The following is a 9,017-nucleotide window of genomic DNA, read 5'->3' on the forward strand; positions in this document are numbered from 1 at the left end:
CCGAAGAAGCTATACAAATAGCTAATAAGCACATAAAAAGATGCTTACTATCATTAGTCATCAGGGAAATACAAATTAAGCCCAATGAGATGCCACTTCACATCCGTTAGAATGGCTAATAACAAAAAAGATAATAGCAACTGTTGATGAGACTGTGAAGAAATTAGAACCTTCATATATTGTGGTGGGAACGTAAAATGGTGCAGCCCCTTTGGAAAACGGTGTGGCAGTTCCTCAAAACGTTAAACATGGAGTTACCATATGACCCAGCAATCCCACTCCTAGGTGTCTGCCCAAGAGAATTGAAAATATGTCTACACAAACATTTGCATGTGAAATTTTCATAGCAACACTATTCATAATAGCCAACAAGTGGAACAACTCTGATGTCCATCAATGGATAAGTAAAACGTGCTATATCCATTCAATGGAATATTATTTGGCAATAAAACAGTATGAAGTACTGATACATGCTACAACATGGGTGAACTTTGAAAATTTGTTAAATGAAAGAAGCCGATCACAAAAGTTCATATATTGTGTAATTCCATTTACATGAAGTGTCCAGAATAGGCAAATCTACAGAAACAGAAAGTAGATTAGTGGTTGTCTAGGGCTGGGGGTTGGGGAGAAATAAGGGGTGACTGCCAGTGGGTTCGGGGTTTTTGTGGGGGGTGGGTAATGAAAATGCCCTAAAATTGATTGTAGTAATGGCTGCACAATTCTTTGAACATACTAAAAATTACTAGAGTGCACATTTAAACGGATGAATAAGTGAATTATAATTCAATAAAAAATATTTTTAAATGAAGAAAGTCGTTATGTACTAATAGGGAACATGTGGGTAAGGGGAGGGGGGAGCAAGGTGCACAACAGTTTCTATTGTATTTTACTATTTGTGTAGAACAGGAGAACAAGGATACGGGAATTTACCAGCACATGCCTCGGCAGAGTCAGGAAGGGCGCACAGAGGAAACAGCCCCAGTGGTTTCTTCCAGGGAAGGGAACTGTGTAGCTGGGTGACAGAGGAGGGAGGGAGACTTATTGGTCCTAGTATACCCTTTGTACTCTTGAATTTTGAACGACCTGAATATATTAACTATTCAAAAATAAAGTCATTTAAGAAATCAGAGACTTCATGGACAAGATAGAATTGGGGCTGGGTAGGACTTTTAGAGGGTGAAGAGTCCAAAAAGGTTCTGGGTATGCACTTGACACTGGGGCCAGTGGTGTAGGAATGATGGAAGCAAAGGCATTGAGACTGGACTGACTGCCTCTCACTAGCTGTGAGTTTGGTCAAGTTACTCAACTCCTCTCTGTCCCTGCTTCCTCATCTGCAAAGTGGAATGATAAGAGTGCTTACCTCACCAGGTCATTGAATCATTGCATATCAAGCTCATTACTGTGCCCTCACTTATATCATCTCATTTAATCTCTTTGAAATGGGGATGATTATAAGTGGATGGCTCAGAGAGGTAAAGACAGTTGCCCAAGGTCACACAGCCAGCAACAAATTGGAATCCAGGTCTGTGAGCCTCCAGTGTGCCTCCAAAGGCTGTGCTTGTAACGACTACACAAACCTAGTAAGTGTGCCCCGGAGATTAAGGAGTAGAGAGAGAGAGATGCTGATGGGAGGACATGATGCAGGGCTCAGTCCTGGAGGGAGGGCAGGAGCTAGGGAACAATGCAGTCTTCACTTTACAGGGGGTCAGAGGTTAGCTCCTTCAAAAGTATATTTTCCTATTTCCAGGAGCATTTGCATTTTATTTCAAATTCTTTGGGAACTGCTGATTGTTTTACATTCAAAACAGGATGGGGGATGGAGAAGAGAGCCACAAATGATTATTTCAAAGCCCAGATATTTCCCCTTTTACTTGCAAAGTAGCCAGTGTACGCCCTCTCAGGCAGGAGGTCATTGCTGCCCTCTTTTTCCAAGAGAGGCAAACAAAAACCTGAGAAGACTAGCCCTTGAGAACCTCACAACAGCCCCCAGCAGGTCCTTGGCCACTCTTCTTAAAAAACTCCTCCAGGGGCTTCCCTGGTGGCGCAGTGGTTGAGAGTCCGCCTGCCGATGCAGGGGACACGGGTTCGTGCCCCGGTGCGGGAAGATCCCACATGCCGCGGAAAGGCTGGGCCCGTGAGCCATGGCCGCTGAGCCTGCGCGTCCGGAGCCTGCGCTCCGCAACGGGAGAGGCCACAATAGTGAGAGGCCCGCGTACCGCAAAAACAAACAAACATACAAAAAACCACACAAAACTCCTCCATCATCTCTAGCCCCCCATGCCCACCTCCACCCCTGCCCTGGCTTATTTTTCTCCGGAGAACTTGTCACCACCAGGCACTTTAATACATATTTATATGTTAAACTGTTTGTTGTCTATCTCTTCTACTTTTTTTTTTTTTTTTTGCAGGTTCACGCAGATACTATTCATGTGTATGTTTTTACAAATGGAGAAACTGAATGAATGAAGGAAACTGAATGAATGAAAGAAACTGAAGGAAGGAACCAAATGAATGAAGGTTTAGTGAATAACAGTGCCGGGATCAAAACCCTTCCTTTGATTAATTCTATTAATATTTATTAAGGGTTTACTATGTGTAGTTTCCAGACTTTTCTCTACACGTTTACATACATATATAGGTAAATACAAAACCATGTTATTTAAAAAAAATGAATGTACTCTCTGTACTACTGTACAAGCATGTCTTGGGGCTCTCTCCATGTTAATTCACCACTGAGTGTGAGTGAGGCTGGGGCCCAGGGACCTTAATCTCTCAGAATGCTGCCACGAGCTGGGAGGACAAAAATGGACAAGATAGTCTTGGCCCTCAAGCAACGTCCAATTCAATTAGGTAGACAAAAACTTACACCAATAACTTAGATACAGAAGTGGAAAATTCTGTGGTAGACAGGCACATGATATCGTAGAACCAAGTAGGAGGGACATTGGCCCAGCCTGGGGTGCATCAAGGAGGACTTCTTGAAGGAGGTGATCCATTGAGGCTTAAAGGATGATAGTGGAAGGTCATGGCAAAGGATTTTCCACACAGAAGGTACAGCCTGACAAAGACTTGAGGGAGGAAAGCCTGGCCTGTTTGAGGAACCACAAACTTCTGTTTTGTTGGTGCCTGAAGCCCGAGGCAAGAGAAGGCAGACCATGAGGCTGGAGATGACAGCAGCAGCAGCGGATAAGGAGCTGGGGCTTTCTCATGAGGGTGACCAGGGAGACTGGGCTATGCGAGTCTTGGAAGCTTACCTACCCCGGGTACCATCCTAGAGGCAGCCGACCTCTTGCTCAGGGGTGTGGCAGGGCTGAACCGGGATGGGGATGGTGCGGGGTGTCAATGAAGTTGTTTTTCTGCCCCCAGCTGCGTGGCCACCTCCAGCTGATGGGTCCCCCTGGGGCGGGGGGGTACGGGACTGTTCGGTTTCACAACCCCCCTCCCTTCCCCCAGTGTCTCCGGAGGCCAAGAAAAGAGGAAGCGCTACGCGGACTTCCTCCTGGTTCCGGGTGCTTGCGAGCCCAGGCGGGTCTTTCGGAAGGGCGGGGGGAGGGGCGGGGCACAGAAGGACCTCTCCGCCCACATGCTTTCAGCAGAATAAAAAGCCCTGGCCTAGTCCCGCCCCCTTTCCTCGGTGGCCGAGGTCCTGCAGGGTGGGCGCAGGCCTGGAGCTGGGAGAGCGAGTTCGCATCCCAGCAGTCCTAACACACTGTCTCTTTCTGTACAGGACCTTCTCTCTGAGACTCACATCTTGAATGAGAGGGCACGTCCTATCCAGCAATTTAAAACTGAGGCGATGTGTATGAATGAATATGGAGAGAGTCCCAAGATAGCTTTCAGAATAGTATAGAGTACATTCATTAAAAAACAAACAAAAACCCCAACAAACCAACCATGGTTTTGTATTTACCTATATACGTGTGTAAATGTGCAGAGAAAGGTCTGGAAACTACACAGCCGACAAGAACAGAGATTGTCATTGAAAGAAGAAAGGAACATTGGGATCAGGGAGAAAGAGATGAACTTTCTTCTATTTTTTTAAAACTAGAGTGTATTTGTTTTTATTTGTGTAATTAAAATGATAATAATAAATGAGAAGATTGGAATATATGGTTATGGAGGGTCTTTTTCCCCAAACGTTTTATTATGAAACTTCCCAAACATACAGCAAAATTGAAAGACTTTTACAACAAAGCCCCTATATTCACCACCTTCATTCTACCATTAACATTCTACTTGCTTCATCACGTCTGTCCATCTAGCTGTACATCAATTAATCTTTGAAATGTATTTCAAAGTAATTTACTTTGGCATACATATTAGTTCAATGTTTGCTTACAAAATTTAATGTAAAATTTACATACAACAAAGTGAATAAGGTTAAGTGCTCATTTGCTGAATTTTTGCAAATGGATATACATCCATGTAACTTCAACCCTGTTAAAATAGATTGCCATCAATCCTGAAAGTTTCCCTTTGTCCTACAGTATATTTTAATTGCCAACATTCTATGAGTCAGCATTCCACACAGGGCCAGGTATATAGTAAGTGCTCAATAAATGTTTGTTGAAGGATGAATGTGTACATGGCCTGCTCCCCTGAGGGCAGGACGATGTCTTTTTCTCTTGCATTTCCCACAGAATTGATACACAGTAAATGCTTAATAGAGACTTATTGATTGTATTAGTTATTCATTGCTGTGTAACAAATTATCCCTAAATTTAGCAGTTTAAAGAATTATAAGCAGTTATTATCTCACCCAGTTTCTGTGGGTCAGGAATCTGGGAGCAGCTTAGCTTAGTGGCTCTGGCTTGGGGTCTCTCATGAAGCGGGCATGGTCAGCCTGATCTGCAGTCTTCTGAAGGATAGACTGGAGCTGAGGATCCATTTCCAGGATGACTCACTCATATGACAGTTGGCAGGAGGCCCACGTCCTCATTACATGAACTTCTCCATAAGCCTGCCTGAGTGTGCTTATGTGGCTGGCTTCCCCCAGAGCGAGTGATCTGGGAGAGCAAGGTGACACATCACACTGGGTACACAGGTCATCTCTAGTCAGTGTGGGAGTGGTCCACACAAGAGCAAGAATGCCAGGAGGTGAGACTACTTGAGGACTTCTTGGGGAAGAAAGCCGTTATGAATATGGATTCAGATTTTCTGAGCACTTGCTTTGTGCTGGATGCTGTGTTGGGCTCCTGGAGGGAATGTAAGGATGAGTCACAACCAGTTCTCCCCCTTCCGCTCACAAGATCGAGATCTCTTTGTGTGTGTGTGTGTTGGGGGTGGAGATGGGGAGGTCAGACAGACGTGGAAATAGATGACAGTGTTGTAGAGTATGATAAATCTCACAATAGTGGTTTTTAAAATTGCTTTTCTGTAATTCACGTTCATGACACAACATTTGAGATAACATCATGAAAAGAGTTTCCTTTCCTCCATATTTTACATCTGTACATTCCTCTAGCTCAGAGGCAACAACTATAACCTGTTTTGTATATGCTTCCAGAACTATGTGTTCCGTGCATAGACACAAAGACATTTCCTGCCCTCTTTAAACAAAAAGACAGCACCATCCATAGTTCATTATTCTGCACCTTGTTTTTCTTTTTTCCACTTACTCTATCTTGGAAACAATTCCATATCAGTACACAGAGAGCTACTTCATTCTTACTTATGGCTGCATGGTATTCTATTGTCTGCCTGAGTCCCGGTTTATTTAACCAGTCCTCTTTATCACCGAACGTCTGGTTTCTCCCTTTCTTTCTTTCTGGCCATGACACACAGCATGCAGGATGCAGGGATCTCAGTTCCCCGACCAGGGATGGAAACTGTGTCCCCTGCATTGGGAGCGCAGAGTCTTAACCATTGAGCCACTGGGGAAGTCCCAACATTTGGTTTATTTCTAACCTCTTGTTCTTAGAAGCAAAGCTGCAACCATTTTCCTTGCATGGCCATCGTTTCCATTTTGCGCCTATGAATGCAGGAGAAATTCCTGGCAGTGAAATTGTTGCATCAAAGGGTGTGTGCATTTAAAATATTGGTAGATATTGATAAATAGGTTTTTAAAAAAAAATTTGGTTGCCCCAGGTCTTAGTTGCGGCTCACCAGCTCCTTAGTTGCAACATGTGAACTCTTAGTTGCAGCATGCATGTAGGATCTGGTTCCCTGACCAGGGGTCGAAGCTGGGCCTCCTGCATTGGGAGCGTGGAGTCTTAACCACTGCACCACCAGTGAAGTCCCCCGCTAAGTAGGCTTTATGCCAACTTGCCCTCCCACTTAAAACATGTGAGTGCTGGGCTTCCCTGGTGGCGCGGTGGTTGAGAGTCCGCCTGCCAATGCGGGGGACACGGGTTCGTGCCCTGGTCCGGGAGGATCCCACTTGCCGTGGAGCGGCTGGGCCCGTGAGCCATGGCCGCTGAGCCTGCACGTCCAGAGCCTGTGCTCCGCGATGGGAGAGGCCACAGCGGTGAGAGGCCCGCGTACCGCAAAACAAACAAAAAAAACCATGTGAGTGCCTGTTTCTTCACATTACACACACAGTAAGTAATCAAACTTTCCAAACTTTGCCAATCTAGTAACTGAAAAATGGTTTCTCAGTGTAGTTTTAACTTCTCTTATTAGAGTGAGGTTGAACATCTTGTCACATGTTTCAGAACCAATTGTATTTTCTTTTCTGTGAACTGAATAAATAATTTGCCTATTTTTCTATTGGGCTGTGGGTCCTTATTATTTATTTGAATGTTCTCTTTACACATCAAAGGCACTGTCTGCATGATAAGCTTCAAAAATAATTTTTTGAAAAAAGTTGCTTTTAGACAGAGATGAGAAGTTTCTACAGGTCACATCATTTTCTGTGCACCACTGCAGGGCTGCCTAAGGGCTAAGGGGGCAGCCGTGCCATGTAGAGTTCTAAAAGGTGATGCTAGGATCTGGTGCTGGGGTTGGGGGAGGAGGGGTGGGCAAGGAGGCGGTTGTTAGCTCTCACACTAGATGGAAGGGGCCGCCTCAGAAGACAGCAAGCTCCCCAGTGCAGGAGGTGGGCAAGACAGGCTGGCCTGGCTCTAAGACCTTTTGCCCTTCATCTGGAATGTCTGCGGATAGACAAGTCAGAAAGGGGAAGACACACAAATAGGGCTGTCAGTTTCTCATCATTTGGGCCTTGAGTGGGTGGTTACTGCATCTGGAACATTATTTGTTTATTTATTTATTTATTTTTTTAATTAAAAAATTTTTTTTGGCCTCGCGGCTTGTGGGATCTCAGTTCCCCAATCAGGGATCGAACCCAGGCTCTTGGCAGTGAAAGTGCAGTCCTAACCAATGGACCACCAGGGAATTCCCATGTAACATTATTTAATAGTAATATAAACTCCTTAGAATGTAAGCTCCATGAGGCCATTTCAAGTGCTAAATAAATAGTTGTGAGATGAAGAATGAATGAATGAATCTAATCAAAGGATGTGAGAGGTTGCTGTTTCTGAGCCCGGAGGGAGCCCTCTTCCCCTCCCTCCCTCTTTGAAACTGTCCTGTCCTCTTCCTTCCTCTTACCACACCTGAGTCAGGTCTTAGCATCTCTCCTCTGGTCCTTGTCTCCGCACCCCCCAAAGTCCCCCAGTGCCCAGGCTTCTCTTGACTCCCCTCCAAGCAGCTAGATTCACTTCAAGAAAATGCAAGCCCTTTAGTTTGCTCCCCACTGCCTATACTTCCCAGCCTGCCCCTTCAGGGCCTTCTCAGTCTGCCCACTTCTCTGGTTTCCTCTCCTACGAGTCCTGCCCCTCACCTCACACACCCCATGCTCCTCCAGAAAAAATAATGGTCACATTGACTGAGCACCTCCTAGATGTACACCCAACGAGCAGATGACAGAGTTGGGACTGAAAACCACTCAGTCTTGACCCTGGAGCCAGAGTGCTTAAGTGTCTCGGACTGTGCCATGCTCCTTCCGGCTCCCCTGCCTGTGCTCATGCTGGGCCCCCCAAAGGGCTCTCCCTGCTATTGTCAACCTGCCAAAACTCTTGCTCGTCCTTCAAGGTCTCACTCATACGTCACCTCCTCCGAGAAGCTTTTTCCAGCTTCCCCAGAAAGAGCCGGTTTCACACTCTTTGATTTTACAGTTGAGAATTTTGTGCTGTGATAATTTGGGGACCATCAGGCTAGGAACCCCCCCAGTGGGCAGGGATTATTCTGTATCTCCTTCTACTGTCTAGCACAACCCCTGGCACACAGTGGGTGATCTCTAAACTACAGTGACTGAATGGCAGTGGCCCCAGGACTCCTCCCCAACACGTGGTTGTGAAGGATTGCTAGGAGTCTCCAGGGCCCCCAAATGGGAGGGGCTTCAGTGTAAGGGGCAGCTGGAGACATTTTCACTACCCACCACTTGTCAATGGGTCGAGACTCTTCCCATGCGATCCTGCTGGTGGGGGAGTTCCATCATTATGCCACCCCTACAGGTTTTTGGGAATCAACTATTCACCCCCAGGGACATTTCCCATCTTGCAGTGCCAGGAACGGAACCACAATGGGAAGTGATCCTGGCAGGGTTTCTGAGTGCTACAGGAGGAAGTGTGGCCAGAGTCCGCAAGCTCAGAGCCCGGGTCACCCCAGTCAGGGCCCTTTGGACCTCAGAAACCAAGGGGTTGCATGGCTTTGGCAAGAGAAGGTAGTTCCGGGGTGTGTGCGGACTTCCTCAGGGTGTGCGGGAAATTGCTCCATCCTTGGAGCTGTGGGGTAAGAGCTTTCCCAGTGCCTCTCAGCAGCCCTGTCACTGTGCCCAGGCTAGGACTGTGGGCAATTTCCAAGCTTGATCCTCTTGCAAAGCCCTCAGCCCTTTGAGAGGGACCCCATCTCTTTGGCCTCTGCCCCTCATCAACAGATTTCTCCCTCATGGCTGCCTCACTCAGGAACTTACTAGGGCACCCCACAGCCTTGGGTTCAAATGCCTCAGCCTGCAGTCATTATATCCCAAAGACTGGTAGAGAGGATAGCAGAGCAGGTAGGAGCCTGGGTTCTGGGGT

Source organism: Phocoena sinus, chromosome 15 (genome assembly GCF_008692025.1).
Source record: "Phocoena sinus isolate mPhoSin1 chromosome 15, mPhoSin1.pri, whole genome shotgun sequence".
Lineage (NCBI taxonomy): Eukaryota > Metazoa > Chordata > Mammalia > Artiodactyla > Phocoenidae > Phocoena > Phocoena sinus.